Raw genomic sequence first — 12,703 nt, 5'->3', positions numbered from 1 at the left:
AAGTTTCATGCTGGAGATTTCTCACTGAACGGTGCTCCATGGTCAGGTAGACCCATTGAAGTTGATCGTGATCCAATCAAGACATTCATTGAGAAAAATCAATGTTCTACCACACAGAAGAAAGCTGACCTACTCAAAAATATCCAAATCAATAAAGTATTAGTGCCAATGAAAAAGATGTCTTTCTTTTTACAGAAAAAAAACGAAACGGACTTTTTGGCCAATCCAATACCAACAGTCAAAGAAGCACTTTTCTGCACAGTGGTATCCCCAGCGATGAAAAGCAACCCAGTGTCTAGGGGTGGACAGTCTGAATTCTTTAGCAGTAGGGCTTCTGCTCGCTGGGGGATTGGGGACGGCTGTCTGTCATATCTGTGTTGCCATTGTTCCATTCACAAAACGCCCGTGGATAATTGTGCACACCTCACGAGATTTTTGTTTGGATTCGTGGAGAAAGTGCCTAGGGAAATGTTTAACACACAGCGCCATGAGGAGCACTCCATAAACAAATTTGCTTCTTTTGTTAGTTGTTTTTGCAAAAGATCTTACTGTGAAAATTAAGGGACTAGGAGACCTGGGAGACTGTGTGTGTTTTGTTCCAGAACATGGCAATAAAACAAGTATCACTGTAAAAGCAGTCACACATTTTAAAAAAATTTTCATTGCATATAAAAGTTATTTATATGTACATTCCACTGTAGTCTGTTAAGTGTACAATGGAGTTACATTTGTAAAAACAATGTAGATGCTTAATTACAGTACACTTTATTTCCAAAAACTACCAGCCCCCATCCGAGCCTTCAGTGAATCCTAATGTTTTTGCTAGTGAAGGGTGTTACCTTCAATTTATATAAAAAATACAATATGTGTAAAGCACAAAAAAGCAATGTATAATACACAACGTATGCCTGTATCCTATGTATTAAAACAACAGAGACCTTTGCTCTTTCTCCAGGAACTGCCAACTGGATAATTAATTAGCCATGAACCCAAGTGAAGTTATAAATGATAAAATTTCGCCTCCATGCATAGTGAGTTACTATTACGTTCTGTGTTGACCTTGGAGAAAGTTATGTGTATGGGGGGGCGTGTATGGGACATCTCTTTATGTATCTTTCCATATAGCTGTGAACATAAAGCTACTCAAGACAGGTCTTTATATGCAAAAATTCCTTCTGGTGCCCATTAGTAACATGGCATAATCTAAGCCTTATTGAGCATTAGATGTATTTAATCTTTCAACTCATGAAACCACTAGGGGTCATTCTAATATAGCTGGCCGAGTAGCTGACTGACAACTCCTACCAAGAACAACTTTTTAAATGTGTATACATTTCTACCGAAGGTCTCCAACGTTGAAACTCCAGCCCAAACAAGAAATTGGCAAGAGACACACACTCTTTCCCACCTATTCTTTTGACTGGGTCAATAAATTAGCCCCATCGGCCTTATGGGATGGGGAGAATTCGGAGACGCTGTTCCAATGGTAGTGACTTTGCTGTGATATTACTTTTCTGGCAGGAGTAGCTAAATGCAAACCCTTGAGGAAGGCAAGCAGAGACAGTGGGAACACTGAAAGCCCATAATTTATCATCTGGGTTTTCCTAGGCCATCCTACACTGATCACAGGTATTTACGGTGTCATGAACTCACCCATTCTGCAAATGGCAAGCATGGATTGGGCACCTAGAAAAATCCAGGGACTGAGTTGAATGCGCAGTGAAGAGCTATGCTTTCCTTTGTCCTGAGATCCCATTGTTCCAGGTGGGAGATGGAGATGGAGATAAGAGAGAGAGAGAGAGTTGAAGGTGAGCTACACACTCAATTGTAATCAAAGACAAATAATCACAATACGCTTCAGAGGCATCGATATCTACTCTTCCTTTCTTCGACTATCACTTATCTAAGGGAACCATGCCTCTCCCCAAAGTGGCATCGTGAAATCCAAATGTTTGGGGACATTGCGAGGCAAGTGGGATTCAGGACCCAGTCCTCCCTTGCATTGGGATGGACTGGCAGGTGGGAAAGACCTGTCAAGGTATAAGGTCATGGGAACTCTGCTTTTGGGGTCAGCAGGTGGCTCCCAGGACCCAGCTTCTGGCCGAGGGAGTTTCCTTAACATGGGCACAGAAGCCAGTGGGAGAGACAAGCAACCTGAGTGACCAAGAACTCCTGTGTGGGTGGGTTCACAGAGCACCTCCAACTGCAGGGCCTTTGGCAATAAGCTGTTGGGAGGACAACTTTCGGTGGCGGTAACGGAGTGACGGGCATTTTCCTGTGGAACTTGGCAGCCTAGGCATTGGGACGGAAAACAAGAATTTTTGATTTAGAAGACTCACTGCCATGGCCAAACTCAATTTTCCATTGCATGGCTTCGGGTACTTTTTTTTTCAATTACAGTTTCCATTGGATATTATTTTGTATTAGTTTCAGGGGTACACATAGTGATTAGACCATCCTATATTTTGCAAAATGATTCCCCTGATATTTCCAGAACTGGCCTGGCACCCTACAGTGTTATTACAATATTATTGACTATGGTCCCTCTCTGTGCTTTGTGCCTGTTTTATTTCTACCAATCTGCACTCCTTCATTTCTTTTCTTCCTTCACCCAGCTCCCCAATGCCCTTCCGCTCTCGGGGAAGAGACCCAGTGAAGTTTGTGACTCTGACGCATGTCCTGACGTCACCCAACCACCAAACCTGCCGGTCGCCTCCTAGCCTCCTGACCATTTATTTCCAGGTCCTCTGAAGTTTCTGCTGCCAACTGTTTGTACAAAACGGGCATCCATGCTCGATCCAAAATTGAAAAGAAATGAAGACGTTTTGTAGACAGTGACTACGTATACAGACCTACCTGTCTAAATTATCTGTGGGGGGAAGAGAGAAAGTACAGGAGGGGGGTGAAAGCTGTTTCATTGCAATCTCTACAACTCTTTGGGCTTGGCTACGTTTTTCTTGTCCCCTCACGGAGCAAACAAGAAAGGGAGAGAGGTGTGTTCTTGTTCCCCATACACAGGTGTGTCTGTTTTCTAGGGGAGCCCAGAGAGACTGGAGACCCATCCCAATGGGAACACTTTGCACAAGGGTTTTGCACGGTCCCACGACAGCCATTGGGTCCAAGGACCAAACACAGGGCACAGCCGTGTTTGGCAAGTCAACTATTCCAAAGTCATGCAGGCCCCTGAATGGAAGGCCAGACTTTTCATTATCATGGGGACAGTGAGTCACACCAATATGTTGCCCCAACACCATGCTCCCTGGGGGGAAAAATCCTCACGCAAAACATAACACATGTACTATTTCTTTTTTAAAAATATATTTTATTGATTATGCCATTACAGTTGTTCTGTTTCCCTCCTTCATTCCCCTCCACCCTACCCCCCCTGTCCCCACCATTACCCCGCCTTTAGTTTATGACCACGTGTCTCAAGTTCTTTAGATTCTATATTTCCCATGCTATTCTTGCCCCCCATCTATTTTCTATCTACTGTCCATGCTACTTATTCTCTGTACCTTCTCCCCCCTTCTCCTCCTCCCACTCCCCTGTTGCTAACCCTCCTTGAGATCTTCATTTCTATCTTTCCACTCCTGATCTAGCTGTCCCTTTAGTTTGCTTTTGTTTTAGGTGTGGTTGTTCATAACTGTGAGTTTGTTGTCCTTTCACTGTTCATGTTTCTTTAACTTCTTTTTCTTAGATAAGTCCCTTTAACATTTCATATAATCAGGGCTTGGACCACACGTACTATTTCTAAACGTGATCATTTTTCTCCATCTGTGTCTTTTCTTCCTGTACCTTCTGAGAAAGAGAACATGTTCTGCCAGCTCTGGTTGATTCCATACAGGAAGGCTCTCTGATAGTTAGACTTGAGGCCCAGGGGCACCAGCTGCATTCTGCTGTTTGGGCACTTTTATGGCGTTTCCTTGTGAAGTAAGGAAGCGGCTGCAGGGAAGACTTCTGTCACGCCATGACCCCAAGACACAGGTGGACACCTGCCACCTTCTTAGAGACGCACCTTCATGATGCATGTGCAACCCGAATGCACACGGCCACACTACGGAACAAACACGCAGGTGCCCAGCTTCCCGGCTTTCCAGAAACAGGGTGTCTCGTTAAGGAGTCGAGGACATGGGTGAGGCAAAAACATTAGAAGCCGGGACTTGTGACAACGTCTTTGGGGATGTTTCCTGTTGCTTCTGCGAGAAACTTGGAGCTTAAAAAACAGACATTCACACTCCCATGTCTTGGAGGCCAGGTGTTTGAGGTCCAGGTGTCCTAGGGCTGTGCTCCAGGCGGGGTCCTTCCCCGCTCTTCCAGCTCCTGGGACTCCAGACGTCCCTGGGCCGGTGGCTGAGTCCCTCCTGTCTCTGCCTCTGTCTGCACGTGGCTTCTCCTCTGGGTCTGCATCTCCTCTTCTGTGTCTTATAAGGACACTGTCATTGGACGCAGGGCCACCCTGACCCAGGACGATCTCCTCTGAGACCCTTCACGCCTACAGTTACAACTGCAGAAGTAATTTTCCCAAAGAAGATCACTTTTAACTATTCTTGGATCGGGATGTAGACGTATATTTTAGGAGTGACTGTGCAAATCCCTGCAGCTTCCCTATTAGATACTTGCCTAGCAGCAAATCCTAAACTGGGTTTCTGTGTGTCTGAAGGTCTGGAGAAAAAACAACAAGAAGTGGTTACTCCTGACCTACCACTTGGTGTTTTCGCAAAATAAAAATTCCCTGGCTTTGCCTTGTGAATCTTCACAAGAAATAGCAAGAAATCAGCTGTGACCAGTCTGAGCTGAGTCTTGGATCCATTAGGGGGAACAGTTAAAAGTTGCTAGCCACCCCTCCAACCTCCTGCCAATTCACAAGATACCTTTTACGCTTCGGAAGCCGCCAAAGAAATGTAATTTCCGAGGTGGCAGAGCTCCTCGTGAACACCTACGTCGATGGAAAATGTAGCTGGGTGGAAAAAGCGAAGAAAATGAATAAAGAGGAATTTTCAAGATCTTGTTTCCTTAAAAAGAAAGCTTGCTGTCTCAGAGATAAAGGGAAGCGATGGTCATTTACTGTCTTGTAATGGAAAGAATTCTGAGATTCTTTGGAGCGAACTCACTGGCATTGGCAGCAATAGAATAGCCTAGACTATAAAAATGCCATCTTAGGACAAAACGTGGAGGCTAAAACACATTCACACTGCTCTGTCCACCTTCTAAGTTCTTCTAGACTGGGGCGATGATCAATGTAACACGCACAGATGAAAAGGAGAAAAATCAAAGGGTTAATACATACCCATGAGCATGGGGAATTTGCACAAGCTTCTATGTTCCAAAGACAGTGAGTCAACGTTGGTTACATAAGACATTTTGGGCAAAGGAGGAAAAAGTGGATGGAGGTCTTTTCAGAAACGAGAATGGGTTGATTTACAGGCAGTCAAAGAACAGCACACACTCGGCAAAAATGCCCCTGGGTGACTCAGGACACTGGGACTCCGGGGGTATCTTGCCATCCTGCACATGTCTGAAACCCTCGTGCTTACCATACTTCACTGAAACTACGCTAAGACAACATCCTAAAGGATACTTCCTGAAGCAGGTTTCTCTGAATCTCTTGGGCAGGAAAGAGAGAAGGGTCACAGGTTCTTTCTGAGTGTTGTTTCTTGACACACAGCTTAAAATCAAGACCCCAGAAGGCAGCTTCAGGGCAGCGAAATGCTGGTCCCTCCAGAGGCAAGTCTGCAATGGTTCTTGGAAATCCTTCGTCCGCGCTGTTATTCTGGCCCACCCCTGCAATGACGAAGCCCCAGACGATGCCCACGGTTTCAACCTTCGCACTGGATTCTGTGTACAAAGACGCCAATGGAGCCAGGTGTAAGCCCCTGCCATACACCCAAATTCCACTGGAGGACAGGTAGGTCATTGTACCCTTACCGTTGTGGGTGGAAATCAGTCTCCCAGGGGACCTCGGGGGAAGCACTCCAAGAACCCATGTGCGGGAGAGCGTGGCGTGGCAGCATTTCCTTGCATGAGAAGAGAAGCGACCCCCTGGGTGTCCGATGTCCCACCTCTGTCCTGCTGTGGGGGATGGTCCAACTGTGTCCTCAGCAAGGCCAGAGCGAAAGCCAGTGTCAGACTGTCTGTGTTGTATGGGAGCTCAGTCCTTTGGAGCCCCTGCTGTCTGCTGCGGGGCATGGTAGGTGCTGAACCTACATGGGTGCTTGCTGCTGGGTCAGCAGAGCATGAATATGCGTGGGATGAGCATGGATCACTAGAGGGAGGGAGAAGGAGGGGAGAGAGAGAGAGAGAGAGAGAGAGAGAGAGAGAGATTCTTTGTGTCCCTGGCATGACATTAGCTTGTGTTTCCTGAGACCATATCAGCTTGTGTTTGAGGCAAACCAGGAGCCTTTTCTAAGGAACCAATCCACTTCCCAGGCTTGTCCGGGCTTTGGATGGATTTGCATACTGTCGCGAGATTGACAGGCCTCTGGGCTCAAGCCCCTCCCTCTGCACCCCCAGCCATCCGGGACCAGAGGGGGAAGGGAGCAATGTAGAGTGGTAACTCCTTGGAAGAGCAATGCTGTGGCCCCCTGGCGTGTGAAGCGGTCGCTTGCTGGTGAAGCTAGCAGGCTCCTGCTCCCCCATTGATTAAGCTCGATGTCTAATTCCCTCCCCTCACTGTATACATCCACAAGGAGCCAGCCACCCACGGTAACAGAACCACGTGGGAATTCCACTCCCATGACCACAATTCTTCCATTTCAAGGGCTGTCAGGCCACGGTGCTCCAGAAACAGGGGAGATGGCCCAGACTGTAAACTCTGTCCTCTGGTGATCATCCGTGGTGCCGTTAAAATATTCAGGGAAGTCGTTAACATGCTGAAAACACTCCGAACAGATGGGCTTGCCATCATCTGCCGGGTGTCAATGACTCTTACAGAAACTATTTGAAAAACTGATGATGAAACTGTGGTAGGATCTCCCTCCCTCTCTCTCTCTCTCTCACACACACACACACACACACACACACACACACACACACACACACACACACACACACACGAAAGAGCTGGGGCACATTTTATTGATGCCAGACCAGTGGCAAGCTAATGGTCGCCTCCGGTTAATGCACATCCCGGCTGGCGTGACCCTGTGGGTGAAATCTAGACTGGCTTGTTAGTTTTTGCAGAGCTACGTGGCAATGTTTCTCAACTCCCCGTGCAATTGCAGCCCAGCCGACTCAGCGCCAAAGGGCTCTGGTCACTTCCTGAGATGGGAGGAATATGGGCTTTTTGCAAATGCTCGTTCTGTGGAACGGGCAGGGACCAGAGGGCTCACATCAGTGAGTCCAGGCAGGAAGTAGGGAAAGTGGTGAAACCCTACAGGTAGGTACATAGATAGGTAGGTAGGTAATCGATGGTATATAATTGATACTAGATAGGTAATTGATGATATATAATTGATCACAGATAGATAACAGTGATGGATACATGATGATGATACATCATAGATAGAGGATGATATACATAGATAAACAGGTGATTGATGCTAGATAATTGATGGTAGATAGATGCACAGATAAATAATGAGTAGGTGATGGATGGATGATTATAGATATGTGATAGATTATGACAGATGATAGAGACGTGATAGATAGATAGTATTCAGTGGATGTGACTAACAGAATTAAACATAGAATATATAACCCACAAGAATTTGCAGGTGAAGCCCTGGCTGGTGTAACTCAGTGGATTGAGCGTGGGCCTGCAAACCAAAGGATCCCAGTTCGACTCCCAGTCAGGGCACGTGCCTGGGTTGCAGGCCAGTTCCCAGCAGGGGGCACACGAGAAGCAACCATACATTGACATTTCTCTCCCTCTCTCCTTCCCTTCCCCTCTAAAGATAAATAAATAAAAAATCTTTAAAAAAAGGATCAACCATCTATTTATATAATATTGTGTGATTGTTATTGAGTAAAAAAGCAAGTTATAATGAGTACTTATTACATAATCTCCTTTAGGCTAAATTACATGTTAATAAATTAGTCAAAACTTTATACGCTACAGGATATATGCTAAATTCTAGGGATGTGAAAAGATACGGGATTTGCTTTGTTTTTTAACCTTCCATGTGTGTGACTATTTTTAACGCACTTTAACCTATTTATCTAAAATGGATCCCCCCCCAAATGAAAGATGCAATATTGGCAAAATAAGGAAAAATCCTTTTTCCCCTTCTCCCATGTGTTGCTATTTTGTAAGAGCCTTAAGAACAGAACAGCTTTCCGATTGTTTTCCCAAAAACAGATGTGCATCCCTCTGGGCCGTGTATGCAACGGTGATAACCCAGCTGAGCAAGTGTGTTTGTATATTTTGTGTATCAGTTTACACTGTATGGCCTTAAATTCCTCTTTCAGGTCCAAAAAGAAAAAAAAAAACCCTCTCCAAGAAGGAGAACTTTGGCTTCCAAGAAAGTGAACTCAGTCCTGTTTTTTTTCCGTTAAGTTCTCACCCGAGGTTATGTTTATTGATTTGAGAGAGACAGGAAGGGAGAGAGAAAGAGAGAGAGGAACATTGATTTGAAAGAGAAACATCAATTGGTTGCCTACCACTCATGCCCTGACTGGGGAATTGAACCTGCGACCCAGGTATGTGCCCGGACTGGGAATCGAACCTGTGACCTTCTGGTGCTGAGCCACATTGGGCAGACCTCGGGGAATTTTCTGCTATTCCTCATTGAATCCTGGGTTTTTCCAAATCTGTTCCAATTCCTGGGATGGAGGAAGTCAGCTGGCTGCAGCCAGAGGCCCACCTGAAGTCTCTCCAGCCAGCAGGTTCCGGGGTGGTTGTCCGAACTTGAGTCTGATGAGAGCTGCCTCTTGGGGACCTTTGGGCCTATTGTTTTCCAGGACGATGCAGGAGAGAAAGACCTCACCCTGGCGCTTTGTGTGGGGTTCTCCTGTGCACACCCACTAAAATCTGGGGTGCATTTCACAAAACGCCATTGTCAGGAAACTCCCCAAAGACCTCCATTCCCTCAACAAGCACCCTATTCAATGCAAACCCTCCGCTTGACTAGAAAATGACAAGAAAAAAAAAAAGAGAGAAAGTCAGACCTCTGTTTGCTGCAAAACAGATGATTCATTGGCTTTTCACCAGGAGGCTGAGCACTAATTAAAATGTAAAAAGCTGACCTCCTTTGAATGAGTTTCGTCCTTCAGATGGAAACCAGGTGTGGAGACTGTGAGTTTTCATGCTTCCACAGGGTGTTTTGGAAGCTTCCCGGCCATCGCGAACTCCTCGTCCCTCAACGTAAAGTTGCGTTTCAGGTTACATTTGCTGGGTGTCGCAGGACAAAGGTTTGCCTTGTAAGCATGTGAGGGGCCAGGGTAAATTTTTGAGGAATCAAGCGCAGAAATACAAGTCGCAGGGGCAAGAGAATGGAAGAGACAGGTTGCAAATTTGTCTAGAGGTGGGTTTGAGTCGCTGGTTATACGACTGATTCTGCTCCGGAAAACGAGGGGGAAAATGTACGTGAGCACCAGTGACAATATAATGGCAAATCGGTGGTGACAAGTGAGAGGCTGCAGCTGAATTTAGTTGCGTGTGTGTGTGTGTGTGTGTGTGTGTGTGTGTAGTCCATCATCAGGAATGTGCTGGTTCCCCCAAAAGAGTATTGATTCAAAAGACAATGAGGTTTGAGCGGACTGAAGTCTATATAACTTAGTGACCCATCATGCTTGTCACTCAAATGCCTTTTTGAGATAAAAGAGAGAGAGAGAGAGAGAGAAAGGAAGAGAGTCCCAGAGTGGGTTCATTTCCTCACCAGCTGGGCTTGTTTCTGTCAGTCACATTTCCATAGTAACGAACTTTTCTCAGTTGGAATTAAAGAAAATGACCACAGACTACCATGCACATATAAGCCATTAGGGTCTTCTTTCTGGACATTTAGTGGATTTTCTTAGCAATGTATAGAGAATTGATGAGCAAGAAACATGAAATATGGTTATTTTCAACATTCCCTTGCAATGCACCTGTCTCTTCTGGAGCCAAGACGAGCGATGGAGCCTTAACTTGCACTTGCATCCCCCTTCATGCCTTTTACTCAGTGGGCATGTACCATAAATGTCCATTAAAATAGGAAATAGTCCATCTATCTATCACCCAAATCAATAAGATGTCTGTATGTCTATTGCATCTATCTATTTTCTATCATCAGCCCATCCATCCATCATCCATCCATCCATCCACCATCCATTTATCCATCCATCCACTCACCCATCCATCTGTCCGTTCATCCATCATCCATCCATTCATCCATCCATTCATCACCCACCCATCCATCCATCCACCCATCCATCTATTCCTTTCTCCATCCATCATCCATCCATTCATCCATCCATTCATCACCCACCCATCCATCCATCCACCCATCCATCTATTCCTTTCTCCATCCATCCATCCATCCATCCATCCATCCATCCATCCATCCACCCACCCACCCGTCCATTCATCCATCCATCCACCCACCCATCCACCCACCATTCATCCACGCACCCATCCATCCATCCATCCATCCATCCATCCATCCATCCATCCCTCCAACCAAGCCCCTTGGCCTGTTACTTTCTGGATGACGGCGTACACCTCAGGGAAGAAGTGGCCGAGTGGGAGGGAACAGGCCTGGGGTGGCCCTGTTGGCATGTGTGGGTGCGGTGTCCCACTGGAGTGGCCCAGAAAAGCGTGTTGGCTCTCCATCAGTGGGCAAAACCATGTGTGAGATCTAATGACAATAGCTTACCTGCTGTGCACCCCCCTACTCCACCCTTTCCAGGGATCTTCCGGTCACACAAAGTGACTCCAGGAAGGTGCTTTCTGCACGCTGGTGAAGGGAACCAAAGTCTCGCCGCCTCCGGGAAGCCACCAATTCCAGAGATTGACTTTAAGCTGTTGATCAAGAAATGAAAGAGCAGAAATTTGACCCTCCCCCCTTTCCTGACCTAGAGGTTCAGAAAGAGACACCTGATTTAGAAAATTCTCGAATCCTCCTTTTCTAGAATTTTCACCTGGCAGGACTCAGGAAGATTCCAGGGTCTTTCGATAGGCCCCAGGTCCCCTAGTTTCTGTCACCTGGCGAGAACATTCCTCCCCTGACTGTTCTACTCTTTCCTAATCCACTCACTCTCACTTCCGAAATCTAATACCCTATCCCCTCTTTGTCTCTGGTCTAAAAAATGTCATGGATACCCAGAGTTGCCTGGCTGTGCTTGGATGCTTCATGCCTATGTCCATTGTTCCCTGCACAGGCATTGAAAACTTGGATTTGCTCCCGTTCATTGGTCTTACAAAGTTGGAGAAAACAACTTGTTTTTTTGAGCCCCCTTAGCCTGGGGAGTCTGCTGAAATTTTATTACCCCTTCCAGCTCAGATAGGCCACACCAGCGAGGGAGGCTGGTCTCTTTGTTATTAATCCCATTTTGCAAGTAAAAAGAGTGAGAAAGAATTAGAATGCAGCCCAGGCTCAGGAATCAGCCTAAGTCCCAGGCGGCTGCTGCAAGAGTCACACAGCCTCTGCTGGTGCTTTGAAGGTCTCTATTCTCCCCCTCCTTTCAAGGGCTAGTTTCCTTTTTGCTGTGCAAACAAAGCCTGAACAACCAAAACCGAGAAAGACACACAGCTGCTTTGCTTGCGTGAATTGGGAATGAAATACAAAGCAAGAGCCCGAGGGCTTTATTTGTTTTTCAGAAGGAGAATAAGCTTGTTTGGAAAAATGTCTCTATATAAGCAACCATGAGTTAATTTTCCCAAAAGCAAGGACCCTGGTGCATGCGGATGAGCACCTAAGGGTCCCAGTGAAAGGTAGGAGAGTGGTCACTCCCGGGGCCGGATTCCTTCCGCAGGCTGACCTCCCTGGGAGGGGCATGTCACCGGTCTTCTCCAGGGGGACACAGATGGGAACACTGGAGCTGATGACCCCCGTGAACCCCCTACAGCCTGCAGGGAAAGGAACCCAGGATTACTACTGTTTTCCCAGGGTGTGAGGGCCAGGAGACCCATGAAACCGTGTCTGGGAAGACAATATATACAGACTGGAGTCTGGGAATGAAGGAAACTAGCTTCTTAATTTCCAAGGTCAGCTAAACTTCTAAACTTTCTAGTAAAAATTCCAGTCTACATGTAGAAGGGTTTTTGTGTATGTATGTGTTTTAAAAATAGAATAGACTTGACTTTTAGAGATGTTTTAAGTCTACAGAAAAGCAAGTAGAAGTAGACAGACTTCATATTTCACCCCTCCTCCACCCAGTTTCGACTCTTATTGGCATATTTTTCTTTTAATCCTTTTAAAATTGAACTTATTGGGGTGACATTGGTTAAAAAAATTATGAGGGTTTCAGGCATACACGATGCTATGATCCATCATCTGTATATTGTACTGTGTGGTCACCACCCCAAGTCAAGTCTCCTTCCATCGCCAATTATCCCCCTTCACCCTCTTCTACCTCCCTCACTCTCCTTCCCTCTGGTCATTACCACACTGTTGCTGTGTCCCTGAGTTCATTTTACTTTCTTCACTTTATTTTTATTGCTGACACTATGACAGATGCCCTCATTTCCCTGCCTCCATTCCCCCCTTTCCTAGGCATCAGGTCAAGAACTGGTACGTAGAACCTGTGGATACAGATAACAGTGTGGTGACGGCCAAAATATGCAAAT

The sequence above is a fragment of the Artibeus jamaicensis genome, unplaced genomic scaffold, assembly GCF_021234435.1.
Source record: "Artibeus jamaicensis isolate MK-2021 breed Jamaican fruit bat unplaced genomic scaffold, CSHL_Jam_final contig_859, whole genome shotgun sequence".
Taxonomy (NCBI): Eukaryota; Metazoa; Chordata; class Mammalia; order Chiroptera; family Phyllostomidae; genus Artibeus; species Artibeus jamaicensis.
This window is presented reverse-complemented; position numbering follows the sequence as displayed.